This window comes from Scyliorhinus torazame, chromosome 18 (assembly GCF_047496885.1).
Source record: "Scyliorhinus torazame isolate Kashiwa2021f chromosome 18, sScyTor2.1, whole genome shotgun sequence".
Classification (NCBI taxonomy): Eukaryota; Metazoa; Chordata; class Chondrichthyes; order Carcharhiniformes; family Scyliorhinidae; genus Scyliorhinus; species Scyliorhinus torazame.
This window is the reverse complement of record NC_092724.1, coordinates 103535173-103554245: the sequence shown is the minus strand read 5'-3', so window position 1 is coordinate 103554245 and position 19073 is coordinate 103535173. Positions and strand designations below refer to the sequence as shown.

At 46.7% G+C, this 19073-nt stretch overlaps 1 long non-coding RNA gene across 2 annotated transcripts in view; it reads left to right on the top strand.

Annotated features, from left to right (window-relative positions):
• LOC140395397 (uncharacterized) overlaps positions 1–19073 on the top strand; it is a 75880-nt gene that overhangs the window by 40236 nt on the left and 16571 nt on the right. Inside the window, exon 6 of one of the 2 annotated variants that reach the window (XR_011936173.1) lies at positions 14924–14965. This is a non-coding gene — a long non-coding RNA (uncharacterized lncRNA). Of the gene's footprint in view, positions 1–785; positions 2902–14923; positions 14966–19073 lie in introns of those variants that run through there. The other variant, XR_011936174.1, reaches the window with a different exon arrangement.

Here is a 19073-nt window from a genome sequence, read left to right as displayed (position 1 = left end):
GTGCAATGCTTGGAAATAGCCAGTGTTGCAAGAACGCACTTTAAAGTTCTCTTCATTATTTCAGCGTCACTTAGAATCATAGAATTGCTACAGTGCAAAAGGAAGCCATTTGGCCCATCGAGGCTGTACTGACCCTCTGAAAAGGCACCCTACCCAAGTCCACTCCCCGCCCTATCCCCGTGACTCCATCTAACGTTTAGACACTAATGGGCAATTTTTGATGGCTTAAGGCTAAAATATGTGCTAATTCAATTTGTTCTCACTTTATTGTGTCATTTGTTCTGCTTAATTTTGTTCCATTTATGGGTGGCACAGTGGTTAGCCCTGCTGCCTCATAATGCCGGGGACCCGGGTTTAATTCCGGCTTTGGGTCACTGTCTGTGTGGAGTTTGCACATTCTCCCCGTGTCTGCATGGGCTTCCTTCAGGTGCTCCAGTTTCCTCCCACAGTCCAAAAATGTACAGGTTAGGTGGATAGGCCATGATAAATTGCCCCTTCGTGTCCATGGATGTACAGGGTATGAGGATAGATGGGGCTGGGTGGGAGGGTGGGCCTAGTAGAGTGTTCTTTCAAACGGTTGGTGCAGACTCGATGGGCAGAATTGCCTGCACTGTAGGGATTCTATGGTAATTCAAATTATGTCACATTGATTTATGTTATGGAGCTAAATGATTGAATTCAGTCATGCAGGCATTGTCACTTTGTAAACGCACGTGGAAATATAATTGTCTGTTATATACCATGTGGTTTATGTTTCTCTATGCTTTAACTTTTCTTCAATACAGGTTGACAGGTTATTTAGTTGCAGCAGACAGCAGACAGATTTTGATTCAGCCTTCATCCACCACTTACTGGCACAGATTTTCAGGAATGCCACTGGATATTCACCAGGTGTAGGAACCCTTGAATACTGAAGCTTGTCAGCCAGGATTAGATAACTCTGCACAGACCAGAATGAAAACATCATGCATGTTCCGCTCAGTCATGCATAGAATGATATCAGGAGAACAGGACTCAATGATATCAGGGGAACAGGGCTGTTTCATTCCTCCAACCATGTTTGTATAGTTTTTTCTTTTAATTTGCTTTCTTAAAAGTCTCATTGTTTACATCCTGGAGCCCTCTCCACTTCTGCACCCTCCTACCCAATTTCTGTCTTTGTGTTTTATTCGGCTTTTTTGGTTTTGGGCAAGCTATTGACTTCGAAAGTCTGATCATTTTTGGTGCTCACTTCGGATGGATTGTGGCACCAGTATGATACCCATGGTGCAACAGATTATACATTTCTTTGTTAGGCTTCTATTGTTTGATTTGCAGAACCAAACTGTATTACACTAGCGAGCTTAACAAAATTAATTTTAACCTTTATTTCTCGTCTGGACAAAAGAATGATTCAAAATTTTAACATTTGAGAATAATTATCGTCAAATAATTTGAATAATTCACAAATTCAACGGTAAATTTAGCATAGAGACGATTTTTATAGTGTGACCTCTTAAAGAATAGAGCTAAAGTGCTTTATGTACAATTACTAAACTTGAGGTATTTAATTGTAGCCTTCAAAATAATGAAAGAACCAGATTACGTCCACATGACTGGGCGATTTGAATTCCGTAGATTAGGGGGAACCAGGGGACATGCCCATTTAAAAATAAATAAAGAGGCAGTCAGTAAAAAGCTGGCAGGTCTCAAATTCAGGTTACCACAGGAAGTAAACCTGGAAATTAAGGAAGCTCTTGCCAAAATCTATCAATCAGAGGATTGCAGAATAGCAAATGTTATGCCCCATTTAAAATAGGGAGGGATGAACCTGACAACTATGGATGGGACTACTATATGGTGGGAGCAATAATCCAGGACAAAATCAAAAGACATTCGTGAAAATATGTGCAAAGTAAATAAAAGTGAATGTGAATGTGATGTGTTAAAAGCAAATTGTATTTGGCTAACTTGATCAGAGAAGGTTGATGAGGGAAAGTTGGTTGATTTTGTACATGCAGACTTTCAAAATGTGTTTGTCAAAGTGACACCAAATAGATTTGTTAGCAAAATTAAAGCCCATGCGATTGAAAGAGCAGTGGCAGCATGAATATAAAATTGGCTAAGGGCCTTCAGAGAGTAGTGATGAATGATTGTTTTTCTGATTAGAGGGAAGTATACAGTGTTACAATCAGTCCTACGTGAGATTCCCCCAACATTGTCCGGAATTCTCCGGCCGTTTGGTGGCAGCGGGATTCTCTGTCCCCCACCAGCAGCGCCACCCCCGCCCATGGGTTTCCCAGCAGCGTGGGGTGTCTTCAATGGGAAATACTATTGACAGCAGCGATAACAGAGAATCCCTCCACCAGCGAACAGTGCTCCAGTGAGAAACACGTAGTTGGGGGAACCAGAGACTCCAGCCCATTGTTGATCCAGGTGAGAACCCGCGATTTGTCACCACCTGGGTGGAATACCCCCAAAATTGTTACAAACCCCGGTGAGGAGGGATCACCGGCTCCATGCCTGTATTCAACCCACCCTCTGCTGGTAGCACAAAGGTTTAATCTAACAAGGTTCCCTTTTCCTTTTCCAGACCTGATAGTTATGTTTAAAAAGCAGCCAATTTAACCAGACTTTCTTGACTTAAGATGGAGTAAATTGGTTAACTAACAAGGCAACGAGCGATGATAAAACATACACATCTACATTCATATGGACTAGAAGTAAGAATTAAGTCCGATAGTAAGTAAATATATGTAAAGATTTACACGGAGCAGTGAAGTTGCAAGGAGCAGATGGTGACATATTGCAGCTAATACATATTGATTCTAGTAGTTGATTTATCAGTTCAGGTGTTCTCTAGTTCAGTAGAGAGATTTCAGTTCTTTTTCCTTCTGCTAACTAATCGACTTTCACAGTCAGAGAGGGAGTTTTAGATGTTTCTGCAAAAGCCGGCTATTTTTGCAGGGTCCCTGCCCTGGTTATTCTAACACCTTCAGTGTGGCAAAACTCCCAGCTGCTTTTTTCACAGCACATGCACAGACGAACAGAGAGACAGACACCAGGCAGCTCTCTCGGCTAGCTTTTAAAACCCATCTTCGTGCATTCGAACTGGAGTTCACAAGACAGTCCTGTTAATTATGCCCAGGGGTTTTGGATGCGATAGCCATTATGTTTCTTTGTTTTTACGAGAGATGATAATCAGTTTTTGGATTATTATAGATGTACCTTGTCTGGAATCACAGGAAGGGTTCCATTGTTCCTTAGAGAATGACCCTGCAGCCATTCCTGTCAGTGGCTAGCTCTACATTTTCAGCAATCTTCAGAGTTGGTGTCCTTTTTAAAAATATAAAATTCAGGACTTCTTAAAGTCCAATATTTCTGTTTATGATTCCAGGTTTTTTTCTCCATCATTAAAGCAACAGTGATGTTTCGCAGAGGTCAGTATTTAGGATCACTCCTTCCTTTGATATATTTTAAATCGTGGAGTTAGATATGCGCATCATTACAAAGTTTGCAGGGAACATGCAACTTGGAAGTATAGTGAATGATGAGGAGGACAGTAACAGACTTCAGACTGGGTCACTGTCTGTGCGGATTCTGCACGTTCCCCCCGTGTCTGCGTGGGTTTCCTCCAGGTGCTCCGGTTTCCTCCCGCAAGTCCCGAAATACATGATATTAGGTAATTTGGACATTCTGAATTCTCGCTCTGTGTACCTGAACAGGCGCCAGAATGTGTTGACTCGGGGCTTTTCACAGTAACTTCATTGCAATGTTAATGTAGGTCTACTAGTGAGAATAAAGATTGTTATTATTAGAAGAAGAACAGATTTGTAACATTTTGGTCAAAATAATTAGGAAGGACAATATGAATGAAATGGGACAATGTTAAAGGCAATGAAGGAACATAGAAGACTATTATAAATACACAAATCTTTAAAAGTGGCAGAAATAGTTGAGAAGGTTATTAAAAGGGATCCTTAACTTTGCTAATCGAAGAAAATATTACAAGAGCAAGGAAGTTATGCAAAATAATTGTAAGACATTGATTAAGCTTCAGCTAGAGCATTTTGTGTTCAATACTGGGCATCATATTTTAGGATGCAAATGATTTGAATAGATTTACAAGAATGGTACCAGAGGAAGAACTCCTGTTATGGGGAAAACTGAAGAAGCTGGCATTTTCTCCCCGAGAGCAGAGATGGTTAAGAGAACATTTCACAGAGGGTGTTCACAATCATGAATGGCTTTGATAGAGTAAACAAAGAAAAAATGCTTCCAGTGGCAGGAAGGTCATTAACCATAAGACACAGAATTAAGGTTGTCAAAAGAATCGGAGATGACATCAGGAAACATTTTATTAATACATTGAGTTGTTGTGTTCTAAGGTGGAAACAGTTTCAATAGTAACATTTCAAAGAGAATGGGTTGAATTTTCTGGCCCTTCCCGATCCTTCCTCAACCACGGGTTTCCTTCTTCTCCCCAACCATGGATTTCCTAGCAGGGCAGCTGGCGAGCAATGTAAATGGCCATTGACTACGGCGGGAATGGAGAATCCTACCGGTGGCCCATGGCGAGCCGACTCCGATGTCGGAAAGCTCGCTAGATGTGGGGGTATCCTTGCCAAAGTACTTGCAAGGCCGAGGGAAAGGAGCAGAGGAGTACAATTTATGGAATAGCTCTGACAAAGAGATGCCACAGACATGCTAGGCCAAAGGCAATGTACCATTTTATGATTCCACAAGTTGCATACGCAAAGACCAAATTTTATTTTATTTTAACATTTTCCAATTAAGGACGATTTAGCGTGGCCAATCCACCTACCCTGCACATCTTTGGGTTGTGGGGATGAGACCCACGCAGACAGAGGGAGAATGTGCAAACTCCACATGGACAGTGATCCAGTGCCAGGATCAAACCTGGTTAATCGGCGCCGTGAGGCAGCAGTGCTAATCACTGCGCCACCATGCTGCTCCCGCAAAGACTGAATTTTAAAGTCAGCAGGTTGTCTCATGAAATGACTACAGAGCAGTTGCACAAGTTCCTGTCCATGGTTATTATGGCATCACGCAAAATATAAGTTGTGGTATTGGGTGATGGGAGTCATGGTCACAGGTTTCCTGAAACTCATTTGATCACTGTTAGAGCTTGGAAAATCATTTTCTAGTTTTGTTCTCTCAAACTAGCCTAGGTTTTATAATCTTTTTGAGTAGCCACTCTCAGGGATTACATAGCTGCTGGTAGGTGGGTGAGCATTACTAATCATAATGGGCAATTGTCGCATGACTATGATACATTCAATGGACGATCCTCAATACCATCCTACCAGTATTGCTGCTACAGTTTTACTTTCTCATGTTGCTCCCTGGGGTCAAAGATTAAAGCTGGGCATTTTAATGTCCATTACTTTCTCATGTAACATAATCATCTACAGCTTTCCAGTTGGTGTTTACCACAATAGTCTATAATTGAGGTACCCTCAATAATGATGCTTAGAGATTAAACAGTAAAGAAGGCTTTATTAGGCTAATAACTGCTACAGATATAGACGAGAGCTGACTGCTATACAGACCATGAGGCAGGCCTTTATGTATGGCTCCCAGATGGGCGGAGCCAGAGGCAGAGTCCCCAGGGTTCCAAGCCTGGTCTTAAAGGGGACATCACCTTACATGATGATAAGGCAGTAACCGTTCATCACAATAATGATAGTACACAATCTCTGCGTTTAGCTTGTGTAATTTTGTATTTTTAGATCAAGAATATAGGGTAGTCTGTGCAGTGACTTGGAATTACAAAAGGCCTGCAAGACAGTGTCAAGCTACTACGGCATCAGAGCAGCTAGCTGCAGTGAACAGTTAAGTTATTATAAGGGCTGAGAGCTTCTCCAACCACAGGATGGTGATGAACTAAGGCTGCCTGAGAAAGAAAGATTCTCTGGAGTAATCCGCACACAATGCGGGTGATTTTGAGCCAGCAATTGCTGTTCGTGGGATCAGCAGTGAGGGGGAAAAAATCTCACGAGACTCAGGAAATGGGATTCTCACCCGAGAGATCATGGGCAAGATTCACCGATCTCCGACACTGATATTGTAATCAATGATGGGGCGGAAAATTCCTTCCGATGTCTAAATCGGGGGTAGCGCCGGTTTGACGCCGGTTTTCTATCCTCAGCGACCTCCTAAATGGCGCCATCGCATCGCGTGCCTTTGGAACGTCATTGACGTGTCATCGGAAGGCCCTCCCACGATGCTCCGCTCCAGCGGTCCGTGACCCGGCGTGGCGGCTGCGCACTGTGTCCAGCGCCGCCACAGTCGGCCAGGAGCCGTGCTGCTGGCCGGGGTGTTTCTGCGAGGGCTGGGGGTACTGCTGGGGTGTGGGCAGGCGGGCATTATTTGTCAGGTCGGGTCCACTAGGGCCGGCGCCATATTTTACTGCACGGCCGCTGCAGGTCGTCGCTGTGCGCATGCGTGGCCAAAGACCCGGCCATTCTCTGGCCGTTTATATCGTGGGAGCCGGGAGTTTTACTCGGCGCGGATCGGTGAGGGTTCTCTGCCAATTTTGGCATCGTAAAATGCCACAGTTCCCACGCCGGTGTCGGCACCTAGCCTGAAAAACGGTGAAACCAGCCCCATATTTTCCAATTTTCCTCGCCCCCTCACGGGCGGCAAAGGACATGAACCTCATTTCAATAGACTTACATTAATTTTAATCTTATCGATTTCCCCCTCCACATGATCTTACCTCACTGAATATTCATATCTCACCGCTGTGACTCCACTTTGATGAGGTTCACAAACTTTGGGGCAGCACGGTAGCATGGTGGTTAACACAATTGCTTCACAGCTCCAGGGTCCCAGGTTCGATTCCCCGCTGGGTAACTGTCTGTGCGGAGTCTGCACGCGCTCCCCGTGTATGCGTGGGTTTCCCCCGGGTGCTCCGGTTTCCTCCCACAGTCCAAAGATGTGGAGGTTAGGTGGATTGGCCATGCTAAATTGCCCTTAGTGTCCAAAATTGCCCTTCGTATTGGGTGGGGTTTCTGGGTTATGGGGATGGGGTGGAGGTGTGAGCTTGGGTAGAGTACTCGTTCCAGGGGCCGGTGCAGACTCGATGGGCCGAATGGCCTCCTTCTGCACTGTAAATTCTATGAAGACAGGTTTAGTCAGATGTGAGGCAGTCGAGGGGATCCCTCCGGTGGCGCAGTATAGCCCCCAGGGGGGGAGGCGCAGCATTCCCAGGTGGGCACTGTGCCAACCCATCAGTGCCCACCTGGGCCAGGGGCAGTGACATGGCCCTTGTGTACCTCCCACTATTAGGGGATTGCATTGATGTGTGATAGGGATGGAGGGTGGACACACTGGTGTTGGGGGGGGAGTGTCGGCTACACTTCAGCAATGTTGGTTGGGGGGGGGGGGGTGCCAAGGAGGACTGTCAGGGGTGAGGGTGAGCCCCTGCAAACTCAGTGATGGAGCCTGGCGCCATTAGGCTGCAACGTTGATCGGCCTTAAAGATGGTACCCGATCTCTGTGGAGCTCCTTTCTGGCTCTATGAGGCCAAGTCTCACCAGAGTGCCACCACGTCCGCACATTTCTTTCTTTCTTTCTTTCTAAGAGGCTCAATCTTTGCACAGTGCAACTGGAGAGTTACTCACCAGCTTTCAGTCTAAGGCTGACACTTTGCCAAATTCTGGTAAGATTCCACCCAACATGTGCATGTGGAGAGATAGAAAATTCTGTAAACATTGGGTGAGATTCTCCAGTCCACCTGCCACGTTTACTGGCACGACGCATCTGGCACGATGAGAATCCCACTGCCGGCCAATGGGGTTTCCCATTATGGCCACCCCACGCCATCGGGAAACCAGCGGGCACAGGTATACTGCGGGCGGACTGGAGAATTCCACTGCATACGTTTCGGAGGTATAACTGTTCAAGCCACCCCAAGAAATATGAATGTAGAGCAACGTTTAGAGGTTCAGAGGGCTACTACAAACCCAGAGACTATGGTGGGATTCTCTGACCCCGCACCGGGTTGGAGAATCACCGGGGGCGGGGGGGGGGGGGGGGGGGGGGGTGATTCACGCGACTCCACCCCGATGCCGGTCCGTCGATTCTCCGGTCGCCGTATGGTCCTACCCGGCGGGACCTCAGCGTTCATGTTGCGGGTGGCGGCCTGGTGGGGGGGGGGAGGGGGGATCCGACCCCGGGGGGGGGGGGGGGGGGGGGGCTCCATGGTGGCCTGGCCCGCGAACAGGGCCTACCGATCGGCCGGCGGGCTTATCCTGGTGGAGGCCTATATTCCTCCGCGCCGGGCCCCTGTTGCTCTCTGCTATGTTGCATCGGGGCCAGCGCGGAGAAGGCAACCCATGCGCATGCACGAACTCGTGCCGGCCGTAGTGCGCACACACAGAACCGTGCCGCCCGTTCTGACGCCGGTATCGGCAACTGGAGCAGCGCGAGGCTCTCCAGTGCCGTGCTGGCCCATTGTGCAGCGCAGAATCGCTGCTCCTAGGGGCCTGTTGACGCCGTCGTAAATCGCTCCGGCATTTACGACGGCGTCAACACTTAGCCCCAGGATCAGAGAATCCCACCTTATATATTAGTGGTTCCAGGACATTGTTTATTTTCACTCAGTGAGAATGCCAGCTTTAGGGCTCCTACACAACATTTCCAGAGTTGGCTTTTTCATTTCTTATTGAACACCACAAAACAATGAAAATATTTACATCTTTGCTTCATTCCTGGTTCTTTAGGCTTACTGTCATGAACTCCCAGATTAGTCTGTTACTGGTGCAGGTAAGTAAGTCTATTGGGTTTTTTGCTTGTCCTGTTGTTGCTGTATGTGGCTTTGTAGCTAAAAAACTTTTTGAGATGTATCCCGAGAAAACTTGGGCTTAGCTTTGGCCTTTGGGTTAGGGTTAGGTTTAGAGTTAGGATTAATCCTAAAGCTAGGACAAAGTTATTTCAGAGGGGGTTTTAATTTGTTGAATGCAACTGCTTATTCTTACAGGGAAGAATCCATCAGAACTATGTTGTGAGATGCAACCTATTTTAAAAACTGGCTGCAAAAGCCATTCTACTGGTCTTGCAGCTGTTTCTTCATTCCTCGCCACTCGCTATTATGTTGCTGCTCTGTGAAGTCTATGTTTGTATGGGAGACAGCTAAATGTGAAATGAAATGAAAATCGCTTATTGTCACAAGTAGGCTTCAAATGAAGTTACTGTGAAAAGCCTCTAGTCGCCACATTCGGGCACCTGTTCGGGGAGGCTGGTACGGGAATTGAATCTGCGCTGCTGGCCTTGGTCTGCTTTACAAGCCAGCTATTTAGCCCACTGTGCTAAACCAGCCCTAGAATATGATCCACCCGGTGGGTGAAAGTTGCAAAAGTGAAAAGGATGGTATGGTGGCCACAAACTATTTGACCTGCTAATTCAAGTCCAGGACATAGATTCCAAAGTGGAACATGAGCCAACAGGGACATTCTTAGTATCAAAGGACAATTGGTTGGGCAGCATTTAAAGTAATCCATTAACATTGAACCTGAAATATTTCAACAGATATTGCGATCTTAGGTCTACCACAAAAAGCTGTTGAAAGAGTTGAAGGCCAAGAAGTGTAATATTCCTTTTATTAGCTAACAGCTTCCAGAAAGAAAAGAGTAAAACTGTGGAATCAAATTGATGTATCGTTAGATTGATTACAATATAATACCCATGACAGCAACACTTTTAAAAGAATGGACATGGATTTAGTAATACTACAGCATTCTGAGACTAACGCCAGAAAACTGTACATTTGACAATAGGGAACTCTGCACCGCGATATCCAGGCACAACATTATGTCAAGTGAAAATCATGCGTAGAAAATGTTTATGTGAAGTCAGAAGAAGTGCAGTCAAACACCAGGAGACATTTTATGCCTCAGTTAATTACAGAGTTATGGGAGGGCAGTGCCATATTAAACAACATCATGGCCCAGTGGTTAGCATTGCTGCCTCACAACACCAGGGACCTGGGTTCGATTCCGGTATTAGGTGACTGTCCGTGTGGGGTTTGCACGTTCTCCCCGTGTCTGCGGGGTGTCCACCGGGTGCTCTGGTTTCCTCTGACAAATCTAAAGATGTACAGGTTGGGTAGATTGGCCATGCTAAATTGCTCTTTAGTGTGCAAAGGTTAGGTGAGGTGATGAGAATAAGGTGGGCAGTGGCCCTGGGTAGGGAGCTCTTTTGGAGGGTCGGTGCAGACTCGATCACTGAATGGCCTCCTTCTGCATTGTTGGGATTCTTTAATTCTAACATGCGATACGCAAATCAAAGCAGTATCTTGGACCAAAAGTTGATTGAAGGGAGATGCTGCAACTATCAAAGGGTTGTCACCATTTGAGTTGTTATAGGGATCGGTTTACGGTCAGGAAATTCTCTGATAATCTGAAGAATGTATTGGAGTAAATGTTCTGGAAGGAGAAGGGCATGAAATCTCCAGCAAAATACACTGAATGTAAGAATGCACATATAAGCCAGAACTTCTGCTTTGGCTGTTGTGCGGGCAGACAAGACCAGAGACCATAGACATTCATTTTATTGCAGTGAGACGTCATCAATCACAAGCTATTTAGTTATTTATATCATTGCAGCCAAAATTACTGAAATGAATTATTTTTTTATTCGTTCATGGGACCTGGGCATCGCAGGCTGTGCCAGCATTTATTGCCAAGTCCTAATTGCCCCTTGTGGGGGCAGTTAAGAGTCAATCACACTGCTGTGGGTCTGAAGTCACATGTAGGCCAGACCAGGTAAGGATGACAGATTTCCTTCCCTAAAGGACATTAGCGAACCAGATGGGTTTTTACAACAATCAACAATGGTTTCATGGTCCTCACGAGACTTTAAAATTCCAGATTTTTATTGAATTTATATTTCACCATCTGCAGCAGCGGGATTTGAACTTGGGATCCCAGAGCGTACTCTGAGTCTTTGGATTACTAGTCCCGTGAAAATACCACTATGCTACCACCTCAAAAGACTATCTATAAGATAAATCATTAGTTTTAGCATATCAATGTATTTTTAAAACTGCACCTCACCCACAAGGAGCCTTATCTATTCTGTTTTCTTCAGGTGGAGGTGGAAGAGGGAAAACATTAGTTTGTATGCCTGGGACACCTTTCAAGAGGTCGGGGCTTCCGAAAGCACTTCACTGACAATTACATTTTGTTTTAAAACCCCATTACTGTTGTGATGTGTAAAATATTACAGCCGATTAGTGCACACCAAGGTTCCGCAAACAGCAATGTGGCAGTTATCAGTTGGTCAGTTCCAGCAGTATTTCTTGAGGCCAAGAAATGTCTTTAATTTGAAGGACTATTGTGTTGCAAATATAAAGTTGTAGAACTTCTATTCACAATATATATTCATGATTTAGATGAGGGTACAAAATGTAATATCTCCAAATTTGCAGATGACACCAAGTTGAGTGGGGGGGGCAGGGGGGGGGGGGCGCGGTGGATGAGCTGTGAGGAGGATGCAGAGATCCTTCAGTGTGATTTGCAAGTTGACTGAGTGATAAATGAATCACAGATGCAGTATAATTTGGATAAATGCAAGATTATCCACTTTGGTAGCAAAAACGAGAAGGCAGACTATTATCTGGAAGTCCATATATAGGGGAGGGAATGTGCAATGAGACCTGGGTGTCCTCGTACACCAGTCACTGAAGGTAAGCCGTGAAGGTGTAGCAGGCAAATGGTTTGATGGACTTCATTGCGCGAGGATTTGAGTACAGGAGCAGGGATGTCTTGCTACAATTATACAGTGTCTTGGTGAGGCTACACCTGGAATATTGTGTGCAGTTTTGGTCTCCTTATCTGAGGAAGGATGTTCTTGTTCTAGAGGGAATGCAGCAAAGGTTTACCAGGCTGATTCCTGGGATGGTGGGACTGATATGTGAGGAGAGATTGAATCGGTTAGGATTGTATTCGCTGGAGTTCAGAAGAGTGAGGGGGGGATCTCATGGAAACCTATAAAATTCTAACAGGACTAGACAGGATAGATGCAGGAACGATGTCCCCGATAATAATAATCTTTATTATTGTCACAATCGGCTTACATTAACAATGCAATGAAGTTACTGTGAAAATCCCCGAGTCGCCACACTCCGCTGCCTGTTCGGGTACACTGAGGGCGAATTCAGAATGTCCAATTCACCTAACAAGCACATCTTTCGGGAATTGTAGGAGGCACCTGGAGGAAACCCACACAGATATGGGGAGAACGTGCAGACTCCGCACAGACAGCGAGTGGGAATCGAATCTGGAACCCTATGAAGTAACAGTGCTAGTCACTGTGCTACCATGCCGTGATAGTGGGTGTATCCAGAACCAGGGCTCACAGTCCAGGTAAACCATTTAGGACAGAGATGACGAGAAGTTTCTTCACCCAGAGAGTGGTCTGCCTGTGGAATTTGTTACCATAGGAAACAGTTGAGGCCAACGTATCACATGTTTTCAAGAAGCAGTTGGATATAGCACTTAGGGCAAAGGAGATCAAAGGCTATGGGGAGAAAGCAGGATTACGCTATTGCGTTGGATGATCAGCCATGATCATACTGAATGGCGGAGCAGACTCGAAGGGTTGAATGGTCTTAGTTTCTATGTTCATGGAAGTTTACAGTTTGAGCACACAACATTGTAGTGCAGGAGTGACACAACAAATACACATGCACATTTATATGAGGAAGAGGCCCTCTCCAAATAAATAAATAAATAATCTTTATTGTCACAAGTAGGCTTACATTTACACTGCAATAAAGTTACTGTGAAAAGCCCCTAGTCACCACATTCCGGCACCTGTTCGGATACACAGAGGGAGAATTCAGAATAGGCACAGTGGAGATCATATTCTTTCAGAATTTTACCTCCTGAGGGCTGTTATCATGATGGGGTCCAACATCCAGGAATGGTCCACCTGCTCTTTAGGCTACATGCCTAATCGCCCAGAAGGCCACAAGTATTTTTAATTGTTTGGTGGCAGCAGTTAAGAAAAACTGAAACATTAGGCATAACTTTTACTTTCCTGACATGATAACATTGGGAGTGGATGAAATTCTACAATTTGGGATTTCTCAATATGTGAGGTGGAATTTAATGCCCTTTCCCAAGGCGGGTTTGGAGGTGGGATGATATTTAATCAGGCAGGAGGGTGGCATGTGGGCACCCACCTTTGCACTCTTTCCTAATTAAGTCCGGGCGGGAGGCTTGCGGAGTCATAGAATCGCTGCAGTGTAGAAGGAGGCCTTTCGGCCCACCGGTCTGCACCGACCCTCTGAAAGAGCACACTTTCTAACCCACTCCCCAACCTATCCCTGTAATTCCACCTAAGCTGCACATCATTGGACACTAGGGACAATTTTATCATGGCCAATTCACCTAACCTGCACATCGTTGGACTGTGAGAGGAAAGCAGGGCACCCGGTGGAAACCTACGCAGACGGGGAGAACGTGCAAACTCCACACAGTCAAGCAAGCCCAGAATGGAACCCAGGTCCCTGGCCCTGCTAACTGCTGTGCCACCATGCTGCCCATCCCATTCGAAGGTCCTTTCCATCCATTGCCTCTGCCTTGTACCAGTATATGAATGTCAGTAAAAAAATAACCCTCATGAATTTATGTAGTCTTCCATAGGAGACCATTCAGCCCACTGAGTCCGCACCGACCCACTGAAACAGTACCCTACCTAGGCCCACTCCCCCGCATTATGCCCGCAAACTTGTGCATTGATCATGGCCAATCCACCTAATCCGCACATTTTTGGACTGTGGGAGGAAACTGAAGCACCTGGACGAACCCCACACAGACACAGAGAGAATGTGTAGACTCCACTGTGCCACTGTATAATGCCCTCTTAGGCTTTTTATGTCCAACAAAGCATGAGACAGACAAAGCACACGTGCTTACATCTATTATTTATAATTCATCAGTTTTGACACATGAAGAGCCGACCCTTCTTGGCCATCAAGTTCCAAAATGGGACTTGAACCCAGATGCTTCTGGTTCAGTGACAGGGATGCACCCACTGCACCACAAGACATCCTCCATTATACATGGACTGATTCTTTAATTTTTGAACCAAAAACTGTGCAATACATTATTTTCTATTGATGAGCTACACTAGCATCCAGCACCATACCCAGGATTTGATTGTGAATACTGATGTGAATTGAATCAGTCTGTCTCCTTTGTATTGATAACCAGCACTTTTATAATTACATGGCAATGATTTTTTTTAGAGAACCATTTTGTAAACAAATGAAGCTTTTGCTGTTATGTATCCTCCTCCAGATATCATGCCCTACGAGGTTGTTGGCAACCATGGACTTCCATGGATTGGTCCATGATTCTGCTTGGCAATGTAATGATTGGTTTGCCATTGCCTTCTGCAGTATGCCTGACCAGGAAAGCCTCCCACTCTTACCGCCTGCTACCAGGCGTATTGGAAGGGTTTATGGGCTGATAATCAAGCTGTTTGGCTGTGTTATGAATGGACCTTCCAAGATCATCAAGTCCTGAAGTGAGACTTGAACTTACAGCTTCAGGCCCGAAGGTAGGGATGCTGCCCACTGCACCACAAGACCTGCTGATGTGCATGCATGTGCAAAACAAAATCTGAAACATGTAATATACAACAGAGGAATACATTGTGGAAATGGTATGAAATAAAACATATGATATGTAGCACCATGGTATTACGTATTTTCAACTGCACTTGGACCCAACATGAATCGTGTTTCCTGTAAAGCTGTGACTGGTTGGCATTCGCAGCCTGCAGTGGCAGATGGAATTCAAACTCTAAGATATGGGCTGGGAGCTAACTTCACATTGTCAGTATCAGGGACTTTACTAATTAGTCTTTCAAATGAGAAGCTGATCTGACACCCACTTTACCTTTTCAGATGGTCATAATGGATCCCGTGGCACGATCCACAATGAGACTGGTAAGTTTCAATCCTGTTCAAACTGGGTCTGGACGAATTCGGCACTCCTGTGCTATTGAGATAACACGCACAACAAAATTAAAGAGAAATATACAAGGTAATGCACATATGGGCAGATACATGTTCCACGAATGATATTGAAATAACTAAATTAAAAGCGATTGAAGGATTTTAGTTGGATCAATGTGTTTAGATTGTTAACTTCACTTTAGACTCCATTGCACAAAGCGGAGAGAGGGAATATCTGTTGCCTAGTATTATTGGCTCCCTGTTATATAACAAAGATTGAAAATGCTTTGATTCAATGTTCTGCTTTGTTATTCGGAAGTTGGAAGTCGGAAGTGGGATAGGTGTAGAGTTAGAGTAGTTTTTTGTCGGTGCAGGCTTGATGGGCTGAAGGGCCTCTTCTATCCTTTATGATTCGATGATACTCACCATGATCTAGAACATAATCAAGGCTTAGTTAATTGTGAAAACCTGACTGAATGTAACCCATGTCCATATTAGTTAACTCACCTGATTAGATTATTTTTGCTTTAAGAGGAGGGGGTTGATGTCCGAGATCGAACCATTCTTAAATACAGTGCTTTGGCTTTGAACATAACCATATGTAATTTATAAATCGGGATTAGAAAAGAAAATAGACTGATACTGGTGGAGTAAATTCGAATGAACAGAAAACCTATGTAATTGTATATGTAAGGAAAGATAAAAGGTCAACAGATGGCTCCATGAATAGTGTTGACATGATTAAATTGAAAGAGATCTAAGGTTCCCGACAGACCCAATATGTTCAACCACGGAAAAGCATCCATCAATCAAGAAAACGGAACGCTGAACTGTGAAATATGTCTGAATGCCAGTGGCCTGCAACTGCAGTTCTGGTTCTCTCTTCCCCAGGACCCTGATGTAGAGCTTGCCAATGATTTTCTTTACCTGTGCTAGGGTGTCATTCACAGAGTGGAAAATCTAGCAAAAGATAAAATTACTAAACCTTTAAGGCAGGACAAATTCAGAATATTATTTAAAGTTAGCTGCAATCATAGGACAAAGGGGTACAAGTTCAAAGTAATAAAGGGAAATTCAAGACTGATGACTGAACATTCTTCACAAAAAGAGTACTCAATTATGGAATGGACTTCAGATGAGTTAATAGGCATGAATCATTTAAGAAAAATTTAGAAACTGCACGTGGCAAGGTCTAAGGCAATCTAAGATAGACTGTATCACCTTCCTTGAACATAATTATCCTGTGATTCACCATGAGTTTAAACATGCTCAGCTATGTAAAACGTGGTTGCAAAACACAGTGGGTGGAATTCTCCCCAAAATGACTTGGGGCGCGATTCTCCGGCCTCGTTGCCGTCTCGCCCGGCGAAACGAGGCCCGTGAATAGCGGGAGAGGCAGAAAAAGTGAACTGCGCCAGGCGATGCAACCGGCCCGCTCCGTAGGGGAAATCGGGATCTCGCCGTAGCGTGGCGAGAAACCAATTATCACAACTTAAGCCCTTGTTCCATATAATTAATGAGAACCACACCATATACAGCGGCCTCCCATCATTCAGTGGCCTTCCCAGCAAGTGGTCACACTGGCGCCGATTAGTACAACTATTGAAAAACACGAACCTTGCGGAAGTGCTACTGTGGGGAGCCGAGGAGGAGAGTAGCCATCTTTGCTCATGGGCAAAGAGTTTGGGGGCGCTGGGCTTGCCACCCCAGTGCTCGGCAGGAGATGGGGTCCCGCCTTTGGCTGGGGGTGGGGGACCTTCCCCAGGGGTGGGCTGCCATGGAAGGGTGGGGGGGAGGTGCTGGAGGGGAGGGCAACTGGGGCAACCGCGTGTTGCACCACTATGCAAACCCCTGGATCGTGTGTACCCATTCCGGGGGCAACTCTTGTCCCTGTCCCACCTCCCATTACCCTCATCAACTGCCGAAGCCTTTGGCTGTGCAGATGAAGGCTATTGCTAATAAGAAATTGGCAATCATCATTAAGTGAGCACTTCACACAACCCAAGTGGTTTCCCATGGGTGAGAGGGCAATGTAGCATGTGGGAGTCGTTGCCTAGCATCCCAATGAGACCTTGATGCACGGACACTGCCTGAACACTGCGGGAGGCAACACCACACACGCAGCAGGCAACATCCGAACATCCAGGGGATGGGACATAACTTCAGGGACATACCATGGCCAGAGAGTGGATGAGTGTCATGGGGAGGGGGGGAATGCCTGGAGAGATGGCCCAAAGATTCGGAGATTGGTGCGCATTGCGGAAGTAAGTGTCACAAGGGTGTTTAATGTTTTATAATTCCCCATCCTCCCGATGGTGCTGCCCCCTCCACCAACCCCAGCTACCTCACCCCTACCTACTACCCCAACCCGCCTTCCTGTGTGCCCTCAGTGATCCTCGATGGGCTTGGTCCTCCTAGCTATACTGCTATGTCTAGGGGTGTCCCCAGGATGCACATCTGAGGTGGAAACAGTCATCTGCTTACCATGTCCCGTGGCCTTCGATGCCCCAGGTGGGTGTCCTCTAGGGGCTCTGCAGCCGGAGGGCCCCGACTCACTTGTCAGTGGCACATGCACAGCTGTGCTGCCCTGTACCCTGTGCTGGCAGTGAGACGTGGCTTCATCACAGTAATGGAATTCGGAGGAGCTGGTGGCCACCATCGTCAGTCCATAGGGCGGGTCATGGTAGGCACCCGGCACCTCATCCCGCTCGGTGCCCATAGGACATTGGGGTTTACCTTGGGATGGAGGTGCAGCTGGTTTGAGCCCTGGCATCAACTGACTCTGCCAGCCCTGGCCATTCCCCATGGTCTGCACCATGGTGTCAACGCCTCAGCGATGCTCCTCAGTGACTGGGACACATTGCCAGTGACCGAGCCATGCTCTGCAGTGCCTCAGCCTAGCCCAACTGCGACTGGGACAAGCTCCGCAGCGCTTTGGCCATTTCCATTTGAGAGCGGGACATGTCCCGCAGAACCTCATCAAGGACAGACAGATACTGGGTGACATCCCTCAGCAAGTCAGACATTCTGCTGAGACCCTCAGCCATGGCTGTCACCGACTGCGCAACATCTTGGGCACCTTTACTGATGCTGCCAATGTTGTGCACCATGCTCTCCACTGCGTTGTGCACCATGCTCTCCACCCTTGCTGTGTTGGCCTCGGTGCCACGCATTGCTGGCGACATCTCCAGTGCCTGTAGGCTCCGAGACTCCTCCAAGTAGCTATGGATCTGCTGGCGTGATGCTGACATTTCCCTCTGAATGTCCCGGCCTCACTCTAACGTCTCCCTTAGCTCTGGGATGACCAGTTTCTGCATCAGGCTGGGATTCAGCTAGGTCCAGGGATCCAGCTGACCTCCGACTGCTGTCTCTCCTCGGGGTTCCCGCCTCCACCTGATGTACATCAGCAGCTGTGTGGTGCTCAACTGATTGTGCCCCAGAAGCCAGATCACTAATATTTCCCACTAAGGTGATTGTATCTGTGCTGGTGGAGGGGGTGGGGGGATGACAGCTGTGCCGCGATTATTATGGTGCCATCCCTTGAGCTTTCCTTCGAGGTGTTCTCGTGGGTGGCTGGAGTGGGGGCCACCCAGGATGGGCCGGCGCTGTCCTGGAGGACCTGCGGGGGAATGGACATGCGGTCAGTCAGTAAGGCAATAACAACTCACGTTTGACAGGTTCTCAGGGTGGAGTCCATTGGTTCCCCAACTTTGCGGCGTCAGCCAGCCTCCGTGTTGGTGACTGCCCAGTTCTCGGCCACATCAGTCACCTCGAGGACACGCTCCTCAAAGGTAGTGAGGATTCTTATGTCCGCAACACCACTGCCAGTCTGGGACCTCTCCCGGCGATTGTGGGAGAGCCTTTCCTGAGGAGACAAAGAGAGGTCATCGTTAGCCACACCATGGTGCACAATGGTGTTGAAGGGGGTGTGAAGGAAGGGTAGGGTGTGTTGAAGGGGAAGGGGGTGGAGGGTGGGTTGGGGGTTGCTTGGGGCTTTGGGGGTGGATGCTTGCGTGGGGGTGGAAGGATCATGGGGGGGTTTGAGTGGGGGGGGGGCGTGTGTGTCTACTCACTCGTGCTGCCCAGTGTAGGTCATTGA